Genomic DNA, 21822 nt, shown 5'->3' on the forward strand with positions numbered 1-21822 from the left:
TTAGCACTGATTTAAGTAATGGAACATACTCTATAATATTATGTATGTGTTTGCGAACCCCATGTGTCCAGTCCAGACTTTATTTACATTATCTGGGGTGAGTAGGCGCTAACATACACTGTGGCCTCCTAATTAAAGCAACACTCAAATCACGTATGGAATACGTGCCTCCATAAGCTTGTGGGCAGCATCTGTTTATCCAAACGTAGTCCTGGTTTTTATAATTGCTTAAACATTTTCAATAAAATCTACCAAATCGCAGTTAACTAACGAATTATTTTTCTAATATTATGTTTAGCGTATAGCCGTATGAGCTTTAGAAGTGATTAAAATATGTAGAGTATTGTAAAGTTTTAAAGCAATCTATGTTTTATTTTTCAATAAAACTCCCCAGTGTGCGACTGTCTTATTTCATATTTTATTATTTGGCAAAAAAAAAAACAGTGACGTTAATGAAAATATTTTTAAAGTTTTTGAATACTTTTTCTTGAAGTTTCAATTATTGCACTTGATTTTATACTAATCATTTTCAAATCTCGCGTTGAGAGTTGAGATTTAACCTGATCTTTGCACAGATGTTCTAAATGCAGTGATAATATAAGTTTTGAGGAAATATTATTATCTTAAAGATTACTGTGTTAATGTCAGTCAGTTTTAGCACGTCGAAAACACTAGCACTAATGAATCTACTTCTTTGACCAATATATCATTCTAAAGTTGATATTTAAACCGCGTTTTTAGAGCGCAATAAATTTTAGCGATTTCAAAATCGGCTCGTCGCATTCCTGAATAACGTGTAAAAAGTATTTATAAGTTTTTCTCGCATGTTAAGTTTTCTTAGCCGTGTAAATTATCGATTTTCTATACGTCCATAATGAAAATAAATTGTTTAGTTGTACGGCGATGTATGTGGCGCGGCCAGTTGTCAGTTACTTGCGGCGTGGAGTGGAGTTCAGTGGAAATAAAATTGTTTTTCCACCGGCTTTCCGCGCAACACGTGGCTTCGAAAGTTTGCAAACAATTTCGGCTGATTACGTTTCGTGGATCTAATTACGTGTGTGTGTGTGTGAGTGTAGTGATGAGTGTGTGTTTGGGGTGAACCGCTCGGAGTTTGCTGATTTAATTATCGGGTAAGTGCCTGTATAAATGAAGAACGCTGTCAAATTAAAATGCCAAAATCCGTTAGTGTAACTTCACGTTATACTTTTAAAATGCTTGTAGGTATACCTTGTTGATAATAATATGGTTTGCGCGATGATAATATTATTAAACGTTTTCTTAAACTTTATTCTTAAATACAACAAAATTATATATGATGGAGAGAAGTAGTGTGTCCAAATCAAAATTCTTGTAATTATCTTATCAAAATGATCTTACCCAAATTATTAATCTCATATTTAAGTTTCACGTTACCAAGAGGCAGATACTGCATCCATACTTCCATACTAATATTATAAATGCGAAAGTGTGTCTGTCTGTCTGTCTGTCTGTCTACCTCTTCACGCCCAAACGGCTGAACTGATTTTGCTGAAATTTGGCATGGAGATACCTTGAGTCCCGGGAAATGACATAGGATATTTTTTGTCCCGGAAAAATGTATGGTTCCCGCGCGATAGTATTTTAATAAACACTTGATAAAAAGATCCACAATTATATATGCAAAATTTATAGTTACACAATATTTCGTTCTTGTCCTAACCTAACATATCGGAAATGCATACATTTTATAACAGTAAAGACAGTATAATTGCATTACCGATCATTTTACTGGTAAGGAGATAGGGCTGTGTCTTGGTTATATGACTTCAAAATTATGAAGATTGAGTACAGAAATAGTTGAGGTTTAGCCGAATTCGGAAAAAGGCACTATTAGATAGGAAAATTATTTAATACTTTTTAGTTCATATTATAAGAATGTTATTATTGTTTTTACCTTGGAAGTCGGTTTTAATTTTTTGTTAAAAATAATAATTTCAATCTTTTTAGTTACCTACTAACCATCGCGTAAGAAAATACTTCAACCCCTTAATATTATCTTAATCTTGGTAAATGCTTACAAGCCTACCCCAATTTATTTGACAAACTACTACAAAAGAAAGTCGACGGAGCCCCGCTACGCGGAGCTCCTATATCTGGGTGTTGTGGTCTAAGTTCCAACCCAACCTAACCTACTTTTGGACTTTCTAGATTGTGTTTGTTTTTGTTTTGGCGGGGGGCTGCGCCCCCCCCCGTCCCCCCCCCCCCCTTCGGTATCCGTGGCTGAGTAGTTAAGTAAGACCCACTCATCACAGCCTTGAGATGCCTTAAAAATACTTCGTAAACATCAGAAAACAGATGATCTTATCTGAAGATTACGAAAATCTCAAATGCGAATTTCTTCTAAATGGAGAGTTTTCTGGCGGTGGAAACGGTAAGTAGGAGTTTTTCTCACCCAAAACAATCCTCCTTAACCCATGTCACCAACATTTAATTGACGTAGGTTCCTAAACCTTAGCCAAATTTTTCTAAGTATTTTCGCCATACTAACAAGGGTCACATTTCGGCCTGTCATTCGACAGGGGTTGATTTTTGAGAAAAGTTTATCTGAGCTTTTTTGCTTCCCTTGGCGCCCCCTATCGATTGGTATAATAAAAGGGGTGGTCATAGGGGGCTGTATTTTTGTCGTCAAAATTTTTCTATTTTCGCCATACTAACGAGGTTGGTATATCGGCCTGTATCTGGCCGGGGGTTGATTTTTGAGAAAAGTTTATTTGAGCTTTCTTACTCCCCTTGGCGCCCCCTATCGATCGGTGTATTCAAAAAGGGTGGTTATAAGAGGTTAAAATTGTGACGAAAAATTTTTCTAAGTATTTTTTCCATAGTGCCCCGTTTCCTTCAATCCAACCCAAATGTTTGTTACTTATGTTCAATTTTGTGATACTTGAAATATTATGTACTTTGAAACAACATTATGAAACAACATTAAGTATATTTTTTTATATTAAAATCGCTTTGAAATATACCAAATAAATAAGGACATAACGTGATGACTGATGATATTTTATGGTCTTGTGTATATTATATTGTATCCATATATTTACAAACATGTGAGTTGTGACATTGGTGACTCTGACATGGTAGTGATAAAGATGATGATGATAAATGTAATTTGCATAGTAGCATATGCTTTCAGTTCTTAAAACAACGCCTAAACCCCCAAACTTGTATCTATAAGGAATCCGGAGTTCTCTTAGTATCTTCCGAACCATAGTATACCTTGGTGCAAAATCTTGCGTTTTGGTAGCATATGCTTAGGATGCTTCTCATAAAACCAATATCACCATATGATTCCATATAAATTTTGAGGAGTTCCCTCGATTACTCATTGATCCCATCATCAGCTCACCACTTTTTTTTTGTTTTCCACCAAATTGGAATGAAACCTAATATAACAAAACAAAAATTTTGAAAATCGGTTCACAAACGGCGGAGTAGTGGTCGAATATACAAAAAAAAAAAAAATAAAAAAAAAAATATCCACAGCCGAATATATAACCTCCTCATTTTTTGGAAGTCGGTTAAAAATGCTAATTGCACTTGTTGCAGCATTAACTATTAGCATAATAATAATAATATTAATGGACGCTTCACACCACGTCAGTCTGGCCCCGTGCTAAGTACCTGAAGCACTTTTGTTACGGGTACCAGACAACGGAAATATAATTAATACTTTTATACTATACATAAATATTTAAGATTTTTATTATGTGATACACATATTTAACACATCCATGGACCATGACCCAGAAACTTTGAAAACTTTTTCTTCCATTGACGGAATTCGAACCCGCAACCCCCGGCTTGAGCTACCAACGTGCTCACCACTGAGCCACAGAGTTCGTCTGCATTAACTATAATTAGCATATTATGCTAATAGTTAATGCTGCAGCATTAGCTATTAGCGATATTATAAGGAGGTGATAATGATGATGAATATGCAGCAAGTCTATGCGTTTTAAGTAACATGTGACCCGTGAGTTATCTTGTCAGTCTGACCGCTCACAGGTCAACGCAATTCTCTATCGTCTTCCTCGATCCTACGACGACGGGAGTTATCATATTATTATTGTTTGCATCTTATTTGTGTCCGTCTGTATGATGTTAGTACGTAAATACACTACGTATCTAAGTCTGTATGATGTTAGTACTTAGTAGATGAATACAGTATCTAAGGATATAGACATTGCGTGATATACCTTTCCGTGGTCTACTCTCATTTTCAATTTATATTGTTATCCACCACTATCTCTATAATCTTAAATTGTAATAAATCATAATTAATATCCAATAACATTAGTCATATTTATTATGCACTAGAGATCGCCCAATGGTCGAAATTCGACCTTAGTTTCAACGACATTAGGACTACTACCTATATTTTGTAAAAAAATATTGACTTTATCATATTTTTTTCAACTCTTGTCTCTGGGACTCACCTGATCTCAGACCGGCTGTGTAAGCATTGTCTATAGTATCTAAGATTCAATAAAAAAAACTATAATCTATTTTCAATTTGTCACTTTGTTGTCAACAGACTTCAACCATAAATAAAAGAGCACAATTCGTATGTATAAGCTTGTCACTCAAAAATCTGTCATTTTTCGTAGTGTGTGTTGTAGTGTGTGTAATGTTTTATTTGTTAAAAAAATGTATGATAAAAGCATAATTTCAAAATAATATTAGCTCGATGCACTCCTTCACCATATAAACTATAACTGTGCAAAATTTCATTCACCTACGTTTCCCCATTTTTCGTCAAAAGGGATACAAAGTTTTTGGCTCACGGATTAATATATAGATTTGACAACAGTCTGTGGGAAGTGGCAAAGTATAATTACTTTTCCTCATTCCAATCCATTATTTTCTATGTATAAAGCAGGGGTCACCAATTAGTTTCGCTCGGGGTCCATTTTAAGAAATGAAATGACCTTCGTGGTCCTCACATTTTATTTAAAAAAAATGAAACAAAGATAACTACGGAAATTATAAAATTATTTACATTATCGATGAAAAAAGTGTACCGTACCTAATTTTTTGTAGCTAACTATTATCTCTCTGATGTTTAGAGTGAAATTGGTGCAAGCTATTGATATAAAATCCTGGAGATGTTCATTAGTAAGTCGAGACCGAAATTTATTTTTAACGAAGTTCATCTTCGAAAATGCTCGGTCCGCACACAATTATGGGTCGCCGCGGTCCGCCATTTAGTGACCCCTGGTATAGAGTATATTACACAAAGGTCGAGGCAGAGGACGCTACTAGCACATACGGTATAATAATATAATAATCCGACCAAAATCACACACACACGTCTTATCAGAATATTGACAGAAACCTTATCAAATATCGATGAAAAACTGTGCTGGTGCTGGTGCTAAGATGTTAGTGTAAATCTCTATATTAGCTCCATGGTGTAAACACCGCGTTATCCTTGAAACCATCAAACGAGCCCGTCAAAATGAACAACTTTTTCTATGAGAACAATCCTCAACTGCAACTCAAAAAAATCCGTCTTCTTACCCATACAAATTGCCGATCCGGTATGGGTATGAAGACGGCATTTTTTTTGAGTTCCGGATCGGCAATTTGTATGGGACAAATTGCCGATCCGGTATGGGTATGAAGACGGCATTTTTTTTTGAGTTCCCAGCATTGTTCTCAGGGAAAAAGTTGTTAATTTGGTGGGCTCATTTGATGGTTTCAAGGATAACGGTGTTTACACTAACACACTGTATAATAATAGCTCCCACACCGGTTTCTGTAACGGTGGCTAGTTTCATTGAAACCGGGCCAGCTACGTAGGAGTAATTTTATAGTGTCCAAGTGTGTACGCAGTACACAAGAGCACTCTCTATGCCTTTACTCTCATAACCAAGTAGGACGGAAGACCGACACGACCGGCGAGAGATCAGGCGCAGGACCGACTTTTTACATGCCCATCCGACGCATAGATCATCTTACTTGTCAGACAATCGGGTGATCAGCCTGCATCAAACTTGGAAATAACATGTTTCCAACGCGGGAATCGAAACCTCCGAGTCACGAGCCGCGCTCTATACCTCTGGACCACGGAGGCGTTCATATAATATTATGCTATTAAGTACTTAGGAGGAGTCCACACCGCCGTGTTTCCATACAAACGTTGTCCCCTGTTTCCTCCCTGGATAATGCCGGTAGAGTTATAATTTTTTTCCTGAATATCTATGGCCACTATTAGCATGCCCCTATGTTTTGTTTTTTTTTCATAATTTTATTATTAAAAAAGATAAGAACGTCCAAAAACCTAAAAAATGGCCAGATTTTCCTCTGTGTTCAAACACGCAGTAAACAAAACTGGCTAGAATATACAAAAAAAACATAGGAACACAGCTCAAGCCTTGCTTTAATTCTTAACGGAAAAGTACTTAAATCGGTTAAGTTTTGGAGAAGGAATCAGCGGACAACGAATCGAAGATTTTCTGTTCTTTTATTAGAACTTTTGTCGTGTTGTCTCTATCGCGCTCTGCGGTGGGAGACTTGAGATTGGTGAGACAGCAATACATTTTCAAATACCTATTTTCAATTTCTCTCGCCCTTGGTGTATCCTCTTAAGTATTATTTTGGCTTACGCCTATAAAATAAATACTGCCTTCTACTTCTACGCTCGATCGAAGACACGATGATGACGCTGTTATTTTCGTGCCGCCTCCACACGTCGTCCGCCACTGAAACATAATAAAAGAAATCTTGTAAAATCGGCAAACATCCTTTTACCACCGTGAATTATCTGAGAACCCTTTTTTACACTAAAACAAGACGGGAATTCAATTTGGGATCAAAAATAAGATCCCGGCCAAAACACATTCCAATGAAAAATTTGGTTACATAGAAACTGCGGACTAAATTTAGTACTTATAACTTTCTCCTGACAGCCCAGTTTTTACTGCAGTGTCTAACCTATGCATTATGCAAAGTACCCTCTCTATGATAATTTTCCACTTGCTGATTAACTAATTATACAATATACATACTCGGCAGTTCAATACACTCGCTACTAGGTACTAGAGATTATTCATGCATCAAAACTTGAACCCTTAAACATAATATTATAGTGTATAACTAGATTTCCTTTATCATACGGAAATCTGATTTTTTTAACTAAGTCCTTTCCCTCAAAATATCCGATATCCGATAACATCGAGTATTATTGCTAGATGAAGAAAAAATTTGAACTAGGATAAGAAAATTCCGATCACTTTTTCTGCCCCTGTTCACACAATTTTTGTAATTACGTTTTTATAAAAAATATATTTAATTTTCTGGGTGAACTGACTACTTTTATAAAGAGTAATAATTAAATTTATAAAATAACAAATAATGTTGAATGAAAAGTGTTTTGTTTCCCAAATTCACCTACGACGTCTTTTAGGTTACGCGCGACCACTGCCTTTACAAAATAGCGCGCTCGCTTGAAGGTTAAAGAAAAGTTTTACGAACTTTTTTTATGTGCGTCTAATGAAATTGCGTTTAAAATATTATATATATATATATATATATATTTATATATAAAACTCAAGGGTGACTGACTGACATGGTGAATGGTGATCTATCAACACACAGCCCAAACCACTGGACCGATCGGGCTGAAATTTGGCACGAGGTATATGACGTAGGCATCCGTTAAGAAAGGATTTTGATCAATTCTACCTCCAAAGGGTTAAAATAGGGGATGAAAGTTTGTATATAACAATTAGACATCGGATTATATGCATGATCAAAGTGCCGAAATATGCATGCAAATATAATAATAATAATTTGACGACGAAGCGCGTTTTCAAATCCCACCAACGGAACAAAAAGTTCCTGGGTCATGGATGTGTATTAAATATGTGTATACCTATAATATAATAAAAATCTTAAATATATGTATAGTATAAAAGTATTAAATATATTTCCGTTGTCTGGTACCCGTAACACAAGTCCTTCAGGTACTTACCACGGGGCCAGACTGACGTGGTGTAAAGCGTCCATAGGTATTTATTATTATTATTATTTTAAAACATTTATTTATAAATACTAGAGATCGCCCAATGGTCGAAATTCGACCTTAGTTTCAACGACATTAGGACTATATTTTGTAAAAAATATTGTTACGTGCTAGGGTTCGAAGGATTTGGAGAGAAAGACCTGCTGACTCTCTTGAAGACTTTATTCACTAAGTCTAGGCCACACAAGCACACACTAGGTCACAACACTTAGCACTAAGTCCAAACACTCATCACCAGGTCCAATCACTAAGCACTATCACTGTCCTAGGTCGTAGCCAAGTCGAAGGTTTCACTGTTGATCACTTATTGTCAGTCCGAAATCGCCTTGATGATCGCTCGAACCGAACTGAACTGCCGGGCCGTCTACCTGCGGCTTTTTATATGGCGAGACGAACTCCAGAAAGTTCCCGATACACGTAAACAAGTAAACAAGTGTGGGAACTTTCTAGGAGGCTCGAGCATGTACCACAATAAACATAAACAACTAAACACGTAAACAAAATAAACCGGTAAACAAGTATTGGTTTTATAGAAGGTTCGAGTATGTACTTGCGCACCTCATGCCATCTAGTATTGAGTAGGGGATTTATGTTGCCTGTGTTCCCTCGGTAAGTTTCGCTGGTTTGTCGCTAGATGGCACTACGTGTCCGTATACCATGTACCGTAACACTATTGACTTTATCATATATTTTTTTCAACTCTTGTCTCTGGGACTTAGCTGATCTCAGACTGGCCATGTAAGCATTGTCTAATAGTATCTGAGATTCAATAAAAAAACTATAATCCATTTTCTATTTTTCAACTTGTTGTCAACAGACCATAATAAAAGAGAACCATAAATAAAAGAGTATAATTCATATGTATAGGCTTGTCACTCAAAAATCTGTCAATTCTCATGTGTGTGTCTTGTAGTGTGTGTAATGTTTTATTTGTTAAAAAAATGTATGATAAAAGTATAATTTCAAAATAATATTAGCTCGATGCACTCCTTCACCGTATAAATTATAACTGTGCAAAATTTCATGTACCTACATTTCCCCATTTTTCGTAAAAAAGTTTTTCGTTCGCGTATTAATATTATGACGATGATGATTATTCTTATTGTTCTACTTATATCTAAGCCAAAAATACTTGACCTCTGGTGAAATTTTTAGATACGTGATAATACTGTGCGGCATAAAACTTGCACTCTACGAGAACATTTTGTGCCAAGAATGCGTCTATAATTGTGAAGGGTATATAGGATGAAAGTAATTTTGATACATATTACAATGTATATGTCGCAGCTAACTGCTTAAAATAATCGTTCAATCAAACAGCTAGCCCTTTGACTGAACTGAGCCCTTTGAACTATTCAAATTTCAATCACACGTCTAGCTTTTTAATTGAGTATTTGAGTTGCTCAAAACGTTCAACACGTCTACAGCTGATACAAAAGCTTACAATATGGCGTAAACTAGCCGTTGTTGTTGGTTGTTTCAAGATATTTTTTCGAAAAGAAAGTAGTAAGTACTTATACGTTACAAGTGTTATTTAAGAGACCAAAATTATTGGGGCACATACGAGTGATACGAGAATAAATATTATTACGAACATATAAAAATATTATGTAATTTCTTGCTTCGTAAATTTTGAGTTTGTAATTTTTGGCTTGGTGCTATTAAGATTATTATAATAATAATATTGTGTTTACATTTTTAATTATTTTATCAAACTTTTGGTCACCCCTTAAACTTAATCCAAGAATAATGAATAATCTACCTGTGAAGACTTGTAATTGGCTTTTCGTTTTCTATAATTTAGAGTAAACTAGCTGTTGTGATAGCGACAACGGTTGTGCGATGTAGGAGACGTACAGCACCATCTATTATGACTTTTTGGAACTAACTTAATTTGAACGAATTTACGCATAAACACCCCCTTACAACCCATTTTTCCAGTTAAAAAATAGCCTATGTCCTTTCTCAAGCTTTAGCTGTGTACAAAATTTCATTACAATCGGTACAGTAGTTTTGGCGTGAAAGCGAGACAGACAAACAGAAATACTAACGCATTTATAATTATATTAGTATAGATTTAATATAGTTAGCTGTAAGCCCACCAAACATGATAAAATAAAATAAAATAATTTTCCAAGAAATTAAAAAAACTTTCCTATTCTCTCAATTAATATATTAAACTAACGGTCACCTTAGTGAATTTGCCATTTAACCAGTTAGCTAAGCATCATTTAGCTGAACTGTTGAACGTTGAAGTCAACAATTCGGCTAAACGACGCGAATAGCCACGTGATTGAATGGCGTTGTTCAGTCAAAGGGCTAGCACTGCTGTTTGATGGAACGGCTGTTTTAGCCAGTTGGCTGCGACATAATATTATTATTATACAATCATAGATATTGAAATAAATCTGGAATGTGGGAGTGACCTCTAAATGATTATTTTCGGTTCGATAAGAAATGTCGCGGAATATACCTGTCGCTGGCGCAGCGCGTTATAGTCCAAGAGCTAAAGATAAATTCTATAACCCTACAAATAAATGCATTTTTTTAAGAAATAAAGTTTCATTTATTTTGTAATTTGTATCAAATTACTTTGTTTCTCAAATAAAATATTGTCAATATAATAAGTTTTCGAATATTTTTTATGCATAATACTAAAAAGGTTGCATGAAACTATAATTAATATTGTACTTTTTAGCATACATATATTTGGTTATTTGCCCAATTATTTTGTAAAATTGTTCGTAATGTACCAAAAAGGGTGAAATTTGTAAAAATTATATATTTTTTTAAAAATAATTGAAATATAAACTTTTTTCGACGTTATAGAAATCCTAAAAAATTCAGACCTCCGACTAAGCTATTTTAGAATACGGCGCTATAAAAATTTTACTTCACGATGAAAACTTTCGGATGAATATAAATAATAAACTATCTATCTTGAAAATCTTTCTACTTTAATCTTTAACTGGCTTAACTTTATTTTCATTTCAATTTATTTACCATTGTGTCACTTGCCAGTTAATAAAGTGAAATAAAAAAAATATATCTATTGAGCATGGACACTAAACATCGTGGTTGTGAATGCACAGTGTATTCCAAATTCAAACTGTCTACATTACTCCTGCAAGTATAATATAGGCAAAAATGCATTTCATCCCTTTGAAGTGCTGACAGGACATACAATTCAAACAGTTCATAAAACCGTCGCTTCAATGTGTCAGTGGTTCACGGGGCATATTAATAATGGTGTTCGCGGGTTGACACTCAAATTTATACGGGCGTAACGGTTCTATATGCATCATGCTCAGCCGTGAAATTCGGTTAAGTATGTATTTTGGATGGAGTCCAAAACAATTAGTGCAGTTATAGTGTAGAACGAAAGCGGCGAAATTGACTGAAACAACGTTATAGTTAGTTTTATCAAGTACAACTATTTTATATTTTGTTGGATTCGCGAATAAAAAACATTGTTTATTTGTTTCGAGACGTTTTAATGACACAAAAAATTGGACGCGCGCCACGCGATGGAACTTTATTTGTGTCAACGTGTCAGATGATTTATAAGATTCTCGCTATAAGCACCTTGATAAATCAAAGGAAATTCTTCTTATTGTTGAGTGTCAAAATTTAATAAAATTTCCGGCGGATATTTCAAAACCTCTGAGGCTTCGTCCACATTTGTATCATTTGCGCGATCAGATCTCCGATCAGAGCTCCGTCGCGTATCATCGAAGCGTATCAAAATGATACGCGTATCATGATACGCCCCGCGTATCTTATACGTGTCGTATCAAATACGCGCATGATCGGCAGAATGATCTAATAGGCGTCGACACTATGATACGCATACTTGATACGGCGCGATGATCGCGACGGAGATCTGATTGGAGATCTGATCGCGCAAATGATACAAATGTGGACGCACCTTTACAGTATTATTTTCATATATCTAATTACCTAATGTGCCTTATTTCAATAGAATTGATGAAATAATGCCTAGTCAAAATGGTTTTTAGATACCAACCAACGCTCGAAAGATATACGACTGCACATCAGCAAAGTTATTTCATTCAAGCATAAAACTTTCATGAGATTTAAAGTGAACTATTTAAAAAATCATGAAAATATTATGCCATAATAAAGTTCCAAGCTTGCAAGATTAAGCGCTTGACCAATTGAGCTTTCCCCGCCTTTTGATGAGGTAATCAAATATTTACGTCCAGCCGCTTTAGAATGTATTAAATATTAAAACTTAGATATATTTACCTCCAGCGAGCTTGCAACTTTTTTATTTCCTGAAAAATATTCACGTTAAAAAGTTTCTAAAGAACTTTGCACTTAAACATCCTTGTAGACGAATTCATCAAAATGAAAGACTGAGTTTAACCGGAATAGAAAACTTTGACGAACGTTATTTTACTTAAAATATGTGTAACATCTCGATTTAGTATTTAATACTAATTCTGATAAACAAATTGACAGGTTTAAGCTGAATACATCCTACCTTAATATTATAAAGGCGAAAGTTTGGATGTATGTATGTATGGATATATGGATGTTTGTTACTCTTTCATCCAAAGACTACGGAACGGATTTTAATGAAACTTTACAATAATGTAGCTTTACAATAAAATTGTAGCCTATGTGTTATTCTGATGTATATCAGAATAACATATTATACAAAAAAGGTAAGCGTGAAAACAATCATTGAAAGTCAAGTTGAATACACAGGGTATTATGAGCTCTTAAATCCATTCACTTTACGTCCTTATACAGTCAGTAGCTTAGCTAATTGAAGACCCAAATTTTTAACACGAGTCCATTATAGAATGGTATAATTATAGCTGGCATTCTAAGATGAATCGTAGATTGTATGAATGAATGAGGTTGGTGTCTGGCAACTAGCCCAATTCAAGACTTTAATACATTTAAATGTAATATTATCATCCCTATATACATTGCGACAGGGAAATAAACAATCAAGGATTATATGGGATATGAATGACCACTCGACTTATCGTATACAGCTAGCTGTGCTCAGATAAATAGCTATGTCCATACTATGCGCTTTCGTCTTCAATTTTCGTCATCTTTTTTGTAAGGTGGCTCCAAATATGGAAGGTCTGATTGACATCTGACGGCAGTAGCCGACGTGTCGTCGACTATTGTTTCTATGTATTTCTATGAAAGTATCGTTAACTTCGCGTCGCTAGCTACGCAGGGTATTTCATAGAAATACATAGAAACCAGTTATAGTGTCGCGACGACATGTCGTCTGCAATTGCGACATGTCGCTCGGTTCCAACTTTAACCTTAAGTGTCGCTAGCTTCGTGTCTCTAGCTTCGAAGGGAGATTCATAGAAATACATAAATCATCAGACATCGAAGTCTCAGTAATAGGACCCCTTTTTTACCCTTTGGCTACGGAACCCTAAAAACCAGTAGTGACGCGACGACACGTCGTCTGCAGTTGTCACTCGGTTCCAACTTGTACCGATCAAAATTCACAAGGGTTAAAAGCTCCAAGCATATTATTTTTATTATGCATGTAGATAGTAGGTGTAATACAATAACTGAGAACAAATTAACATTGCCGGTGTAAATAAATTTGAAACAGGCCACTGCACCCTCCAATATTTGCTTTATCATAATAATAATAATATTAATATCGAAATTGAAATGTAACGTTTGTTGCCTGATGTAGAAAATAACAAAGAGGGCAGTGGCCTGTCTGAAATAATTATATTTATACCAGCAGTATTAATATAAAGTTCTCAGTAATTGTATTGTCTTTAACTACTTACATACAGGAAACAGTTTGAAATTGTTTTCTAAAATTAATTTATTGTATATATAATTTTAAGTTATAACATTGTAAACCTTATTTTAAAAGATTAATTTTTTCTCACTTTTTTTGGTAAAAAAGTGGGCCCCGTGCGAGTTTCTTACGCCGGTTCTTCTCGCCGGGTTAGTTCCCGAACCGGTGGTAGGCATCATGTAGACGTTCAGAGAATATTTGCAAAAAAAATATTCTGAATAAAAAAGTTAGAGTTTGAGTTTAATAATTAAAAAGAAATAAACAATCAGAACAGGTTACTCATGTAAATATTATAGTTCTATGGTAAGGGATTGATTGGATAATCTTTACCGTGTCCCTTTAGTGGAGTCTTGCCTTAAAGGTAGTAGTAGGTATAATTTGTTCAAAAACACATCAAAATACATTATGTAAAAAGCCGTGGACGTATCGGTCAATACGTATCCAAGTAACAGGCGACCTCATCAACAATTGATTGTCTGATATCGATCAGCGGCATAAGGTGGACTATACCGTCATTACTGAAGGCTATTACCGCGCTATTTTACAGGGGGTTGAATTTTTGATCGCGTGTCCATTTTGTAAGAAATGACAGCAATCTATGTATTTTGTGTTTGTAATTTATTGAAGCAGTTAAATGATAATGCTTTAATATCGTGTAATTCTTTAGAAATTCGGCGCAAAAATTCTGATAAAAATGTTTGAATAATTTATTTTTAAGTCGAATCAAGTGAGCTATAAGAATCTAAATCTCAGTGAATGCTCTGAAACTCAGTCACTGTTGATGCTGGTGTTCCTCAGGGCTGTGCGCTATCGCCTACCCTATTCATACTGCATATCAATGACATGTTACAGACCAAAGGCATTCATTGCTATGCGGATGATAGTAGTAGAAGTCTGCGCGTTCACCACTAAAAAGTCACCAATGGTCGTATATCCTCGTTTTGAAGGCACCTCTTCAATAATCTCCCTCAACATTGAAACACTTGGCGTAAACATATCGAGCGAAGTCCAGTTTCGATGTCATATAGAGGGTAAGGCCAAGTTAGCCTCGAAAAAGCTTGGTGTTTCTATCCGGACCAACGCCTACAACTCTACAAGGCGCAGGTTCAGCCTCAGTACACTACAGTATTCTATATACGGTTCACATCTTGTGGCAGAGGCGCCAAAATACCAACTTCTACCTCTGGATTGTACCCAACAGCGGGCCGTGTGCGCGCATTGTCATTGCATAAGGTGACCAAAAATATTTTATGCATCAAATTTCTGATTTTTTTCGTTCATATTCTTTCAAGATTAACTTTTACAATATTATGTGTGACGCAAAAAAGGTTCCGGTTACTTAAAGTCATAATTGTTATTACGACGATAATAACAAAATTGGTCAACGAACATTGAAGTGGTCGAAGAACATACAAATAAAGCTAGAATTCAAATAATATAATATAACACTTACTAACAGTATTGTACTCCTGCTTTTTGGAAGTCGGTACAAAGGTGTAGGGAATAAAACGTATTATCAATTTACTTACTTGCTGTTAAACTTAAAATATTATGTTTTTTAGGGTCCCGTAGCCAAATGGTAAACACGGAACCCTTACAGATTCTTCATATCAGTCTGTCTGTCTGTCTGTCCGTCCGTATGTCACAGACACTTTTCTTCGAAACTATAAGAGCTATACTATTGAAACTTGATAAGTAGATGTAGTCTGTGAACCGCATTAAGATGATACAAAAATGGAAAAATTATCAAAAATTTTAGGGGTCCCAACTGAAACATAGAAAAATTTCATCTAAGCTATACGTGTGGGATATCTATGGATAGGTCTTGAAAAATCATATTGAAGTTTCTAATATAATTTTTTTCTAACACCTGAATAGTTTGCGAGAGAGGCTCTTCCAAAGTGGTAAAATGTGTGCCCCCCCCCCCCTCTAACTTCTAAAGTAGGGGCATGATAAGTCTAAAAAAAATATATGATATACATTACTATAAAAACTACTAACGAAAATTGGTTTCAACGAGATCTAGCTAGTAGTTTTTTTATACGTCATAAATGGTAAACCTGAAAGTTAATTTAAAACTTTCATTAAATCTACTGAAACATAAAAATAAATCAAAAACCCTTTAATTCCATAAAAAATAAACCTTATTGTTGCTGCGGAGCCCTTCATGGGCGAGTCCAACTCGCATTTGGCTGGTTTATTACCTAAAATACCTGTAATTTTCTTTTTCGGATACTTAAGATTTTAGAACCATTACGTTGTAGGCCACTTGTGTGATACAGACCACATCGCAACCACGGCCGACCACATCGCAACCACAACTTTACATCGATGCAATGACAGTGCGCGCACACCACCCGCGCTCTCCCTCGTACTCAAACTCAAACATTCCAACGCGTTTGCGTAAGACACCCACATTTTGAAAAATCCCACGTGAGATGACTATACAGTCTGTAACAAAAATAAGTGATAATACTTTCGGGTGTGTACGTGTTCCTTATAGAGAGTTCACTGTGAAAGTAGCAGCTCTGAAAGATGAAATTTTTTTCTCACTTTTGTATGGGCAAGGGCCCGAGCGTCACGAGTTTCTCCATACAAAAGTGAAAAAATTTTTTGGTCTTTCAGCGCTGCTACTTTCACAATGAACTCTCTACAAGGAACACGTACACAACCTAAAGTATTATCACTTATTTTTGTTACACCCTGTATACTCAGGGTAGGGGAGGGGGTTGAATCAAATCTCACGAGATCTCACCAGGGGGGAGGGGCGTCAGAAAATCTAAAAAAGCACCTCACGTAATTTGCGGACGCCCCCTAAGGCTTCAGTGCTGTAGGTGCTCTTATAAATGACACTGATTTGATTAGGCTTGGCGTTGATTTGGGCAGAGATATGTTTATAAATAATCTCAGATACTAAAATATATTGAAGACGCTATTCTTCGAAGATAGAAAGTTTTCTTCTGACAGACAGTTAAGTGATATAAATGATTAGGTCTTTTGAGACGATTTATTAGATAGAATAAGACTTACCGACCAACATTATAACTTATAATTTTATATATTTGTGACGTGGGAGAGCCATGCTTCGGCACGAATGTGCCGGCTTGACCGGAGAAATATCATGGGCTCACAGAAAACCGGCGTGAAACAGCGTTTGCGCTGTGTTTCGTCGAGTGAGTGAGTTTACAGGAGGCCCAATCCCCTTTTCCCATCCCTACCCTCTCCTTTTTCATTCCCTACCCCCCCATATTACCCTATTCCCTCTTAAAAGGCCGGCAACGCACTTGCAGTTCTTCTGATGCTGCTAGTGTCCATGGGCGACGGAAGTTACTTTCCATCAGGTGAACCGTTTGCTCGTTTGCCCCCTTATTTCATAAAAAAAAATATAATAATAGATAATGCAACATCCAGACTTCAGAAGAATGTTACAACTATTGTAATAATTATTAAATAACTAGATGTCCCGCGCGGCTTCGCCCGCGTAAATTAGGAATTTTACAGAATCCGTACATTTTCCCATAAAAAATATTTCCCCCGTTTTTCCCACATTTTCCTGAGTTTCTTCGGTTGTATTAGTCTTAGCGTGATAATACAATATAGCCTATAATCTTACTCGATAAATGATATATCTAACACTGAGATAAGTTTTTAAATCGGACCTGTAGTTCCTGAGATTGACGCGTTCAAGCAAACATACTCTTCAGGTTTATAATATTAGGTAGGTATAGATTTTTTTTAATTATCGCTTGACAAACTCGAGTCTCGATCTAAAAGACTATGAAATGGTATATAATATAATAGTGATGATGATGATGATGATGATGATGATGATGAATGTAATTTGCATAGTAGCATATGCTTTCTGTTCTTAAAACAACGCCGAAACTCCCAAATTTGTATCTATAAAGAATCAGGAGTTCTCTCAGCACCTTCCGAACCACGGTATACCAGGTATATATCGGTGCAAAATCTTACTTGGTAGCATATGCTTAGAATACTTCTCACGAAACCGAAGTCACCACATGTTTCCCTATAAGTTTTGAGGAGTTCCCTTGATTACTTGTGGATCCTTCATCACATCACCACTTTTGTGAATATAATACCAAATTGGGATGATACCCTATATACCAAAAGAAAAATTTTGAAAATCGGTTAACAAACGGCGGAGTAATCGTTGAATATAAGAAAACAAACATAACACCTCCCCCATTTTGAAAGTCGGTTAAAATTGTAGCCTATGTGTTATTCTGATGTATAAGCTATATTATTGTAAAGTTTCATTAAAATCCGTTCAGTAGTTTTTGCGTGAAAGAGTAACAAACATCCACACATCCACACATCCATACATCCATACATCCAAACAAACTTTCGCCTTTATAATATTAGTAGGATACTAATAAAATTTGAGATTTTTGTTGCATGGAAATGATGTCTTTTTATGGCTATTCAGTTGTCTTAATAACTCATATCACCAGCTTCAGATTATATCTGAGGCTAATTGACGATGACACACTGCTCCATATAAAATGCAAATTATATTCACCTGAGGGCACTCTGAAATATATCCGGAATAATGGCCTTCGTGACCTCAAAATACGATCAAGACTGACAGTCGATATGCATAATCTATATTACTCCGCAATCTCTCATCACAGTCATGATCATCACCTCAAGATAACCATCATCATCAACAGGATTATTATGTTATGTATTCGTTGTTAACACCTAATTCGGATTTATTTTATTTGCAGCTGATTTGCGCTCAACATCACTGCGCGTAAATTTGTCCCCAATAATTTCTATGTTATCCCGGGTTTTAAAGTATGTGTATAAGTACCAAAATTTATCAAAGGTTCAATGGTTTTTAAGCCTGTAGAGGTAATAGACATACACATATTTAAATTTATAATATTACTAGATGTTCCGCGCGTTTTCGCCCGCGAAATTTAGGAATGTCATGGACACCGTACATTTTTCCGCAAAAAAAGAAACCTTTGTCCTTTCACGTGGTCTATTGTTCATGTGTGCCAAATAACATAAAATTGCTCCGGTAGTTTCTTAGGATAAAAAGCAATTTTAAATAATTTCCTCAGTTTTTTCAACATTTTCCTCTATTTCTTCGCTCCTGTTAGTATAAGATTGATAAAATATAGCTTATAGCCTTTCTTGATAAATGAGCTATCTAACACTGAATTTTTTTTTCAAATCGGACCAGTAGTTCCTGAGATTAGCGCGTTTAAACAAACAAACAAACTCTTCCGCTTTATAATATTAATAAGTATATAATCATTTCTTCGCTCCTATTAGTCTTGGCGTGATAAAATAATAGCCTATAGCCTTTCTTGATAAATGAGCTATCTAACACTGAATTTTTTTTTCAAATCGGACCAGTAGTTCCTGAGATTAGCGCGTTCAAACAAACAAACTATCAAACTCTTCCGCTTTATAATATTATAAGTATATAAGTATAGATTTTAGGATGGAAGTAGGATTTGCGTGAAACATTAATTGCTATATTCTATATGGTTGGAAAATGTAAGTGTACTTTACATAATGGAATGAATTTAGTGCACATTAACCAAACTCATGTCGTCAAAAGCAATACAGTAAAAGGCTTCATTTTATTCATTGCCCACTTATGTAAATAAATTTTAATTGTGGTACTTGTGGTTGACCCGTTGCGATAATGATAATACACATTAATACAAAGTAATAAAATGGAGAGCATTATTACGATTGCAGTTGGGATAATATTTTGATGGTTCGAGATCTCATAATAATAATTTATCTTTTGTCTTCAACATATTATTATAACTAGAGATCGCCCAATGGTCGAAATTCGACCTTAGTTCAACGACATTAGGACTTTATTTTATATTTTTCAACTCTTGTCTCTGGGACTCAGCTGATCTCAGTCTGGCCGTGTAAGCATTGTCTAATTGTATCGATTCAATAAAAAAAACTATAAACCATTTTCAATTTGTCACCTTGTTGTCAACAGACTTCAACCATAAATAAAAAAGAGTAGAATTCGTATGTATCGGATTGGCACTCAAAAATCTGTCATTTTCCCTAGTGTGTGTGTTGTCGTGTGTGTAATGTTTTATTTGTTAAAAAAATGTATGATAAAAGCATTATTTCAAAATAATATTAGCTCGATGCACTCCTTCACCATATAAACTATAACTGTGCAAAATTTCATTCACCTACGTTTCCCCATTTTTCGTCAAAAGGGATACAAAGTTTTTGGCTCACGTATTAATATATAGATTTATATATCTATATTTTATCGAAAACTTGAGAACAATGTTGTGGGTGAAACTTCACAATAATTAGCAATCGTGTTATCAATGTTTTTGACATCGATGTGACATAATTATGTACCATATTTTAATGACTGCAGTGGGATTTGGCCTAACAGAGCACATAAATTGGATGAAATATGTTATTTCAGGTCTTGCTACCATAATAATGTTAACAGTTTATAATATAACTATCTGTTTGACCGAGCTTTGCTCAGTATTCGATAAAACACGAATAAAATGACATTTTCTAAGAATGATTCCTAGCTAGATCGATTTATCGCCCCCGAAACCTCCTATATACTAAATTTCATGAAAATCGTTGGAGCCGATTCCAAGATTCAAATTATATATATATATATATATATATATATATATATATATATATATATATACATATATATATATATATATATATATATATATATATATATATATATATATATATATATATATATATATATATATATATATATATATATATATATATATATATATATATATATATATATATATAAGGTGTAACAAAAATAAGTGATAATACTTTAGGGTGTGTATGTGTTCCTTATAGAGAGTTCACTGTGAAAGTAGCAGCGCTGAAAGACCAAAAATTTTTTTCACTTTTGTATGGGCAAGCGCCCGAACGTCACGAGTTTCCTCATACAAAAGTAAAAAAAAAATTTGGTCTTTCAGCGCTGCTACTTTCACAGTGAACTCTCTATAAGGAACACATACACACCCTAAAGTATTATCACTTGTTTTTGTTACACCCTGTATATATATATACAAGAATTGCTCGTTTAAAGATATATATAATAAGATAAGATATTATCATAACTCTTTTTATATTGACAAAAATCACTACTTATTCCTTTGGTTTCGCAATAGTCCTGACTGTTTTACCTTCTAAAGTCTGTGGGTTTACCTGTAAAAGACAATTATTTTCACAGTAGGATTGTTTCAGCTGCACGATGTCTTACAATTATCATTCGTAGTTCTTATTTTTATTATCTTTTATACTTCGAAATCGTCCGTCACCTATTAAAATATACTAACACTCAACCAAACCATTATCACTTTCGCACTTTAACATCTTTACGGTAGAGTAAAAACTTACGACGCATAAACTATTTATGAGAGTAAACGTTTCATACGTGGCGAAAGTAAAGCGACTCACAAATGGCACATGCTAAGCTTTATTATCCCATTTTAATATCACTCCCCTTTTATGGTGTTCCGATTGCAATAATAACAAAACACAAGGGGCTATCATTTGGGTGCATAAGGGTTGGAATACCCCTTAGGGCAGCAGAGTAAGATAAAGACTTTCTTCAAGGGTTAAAAAGTCAAAACATTAAATTCTGTTATTTCTGCTATAATGTTAGTTGCAACAACAGTTGTTGTATCAAGTAGGTAAATATTATAACTTAAGGTGCCCTTTATTTGGGAAAATAATGATTATTTAATGCTTTTATGTTACAAGAAAGATTTTATTAAACTTAAAATTTAAAGTGCCTATTTTTTATATTTTATTCAATGCCTGGATTTAAATATTTAGGGCCTGTTTCACCACTTTCTGATAAAGTTCCGAGTAGGCTTTTCACAAGTTTTTTGACAGATTCTCCATACCTACT

At 34.9% G+C, this 21822-nt stretch overlaps 1 protein-coding gene across 1 annotated transcript in view; it reads left to right on the top strand.

The window, feature by feature from the left end:
• The first annotated feature begins 922 nt into the window (after positions 1–922).
• Positions 923–21822, top strand: part of LOC121740021 (CUGBP Elav-like family member 1) — a 364655-nt gene continuing 343755 nt past the window's right edge. Inside the window, exon 1 of the mRNA XM_042132700.1 lies at positions 923–1130. The gene's annotated coding sequence lies outside the window, so the exon portion shown is untranslated. The remainder of the gene's footprint in view (positions 1131–21822) is intronic.

This window comes from Aricia agestis, chromosome 2 (assembly GCF_905147365.1).
Source record: "Aricia agestis chromosome 2, ilAriAges1.1, whole genome shotgun sequence".
Lineage (NCBI taxonomy): Eukaryota > Metazoa > Arthropoda > Insecta > Lepidoptera > Lycaenidae > Aricia > Aricia agestis.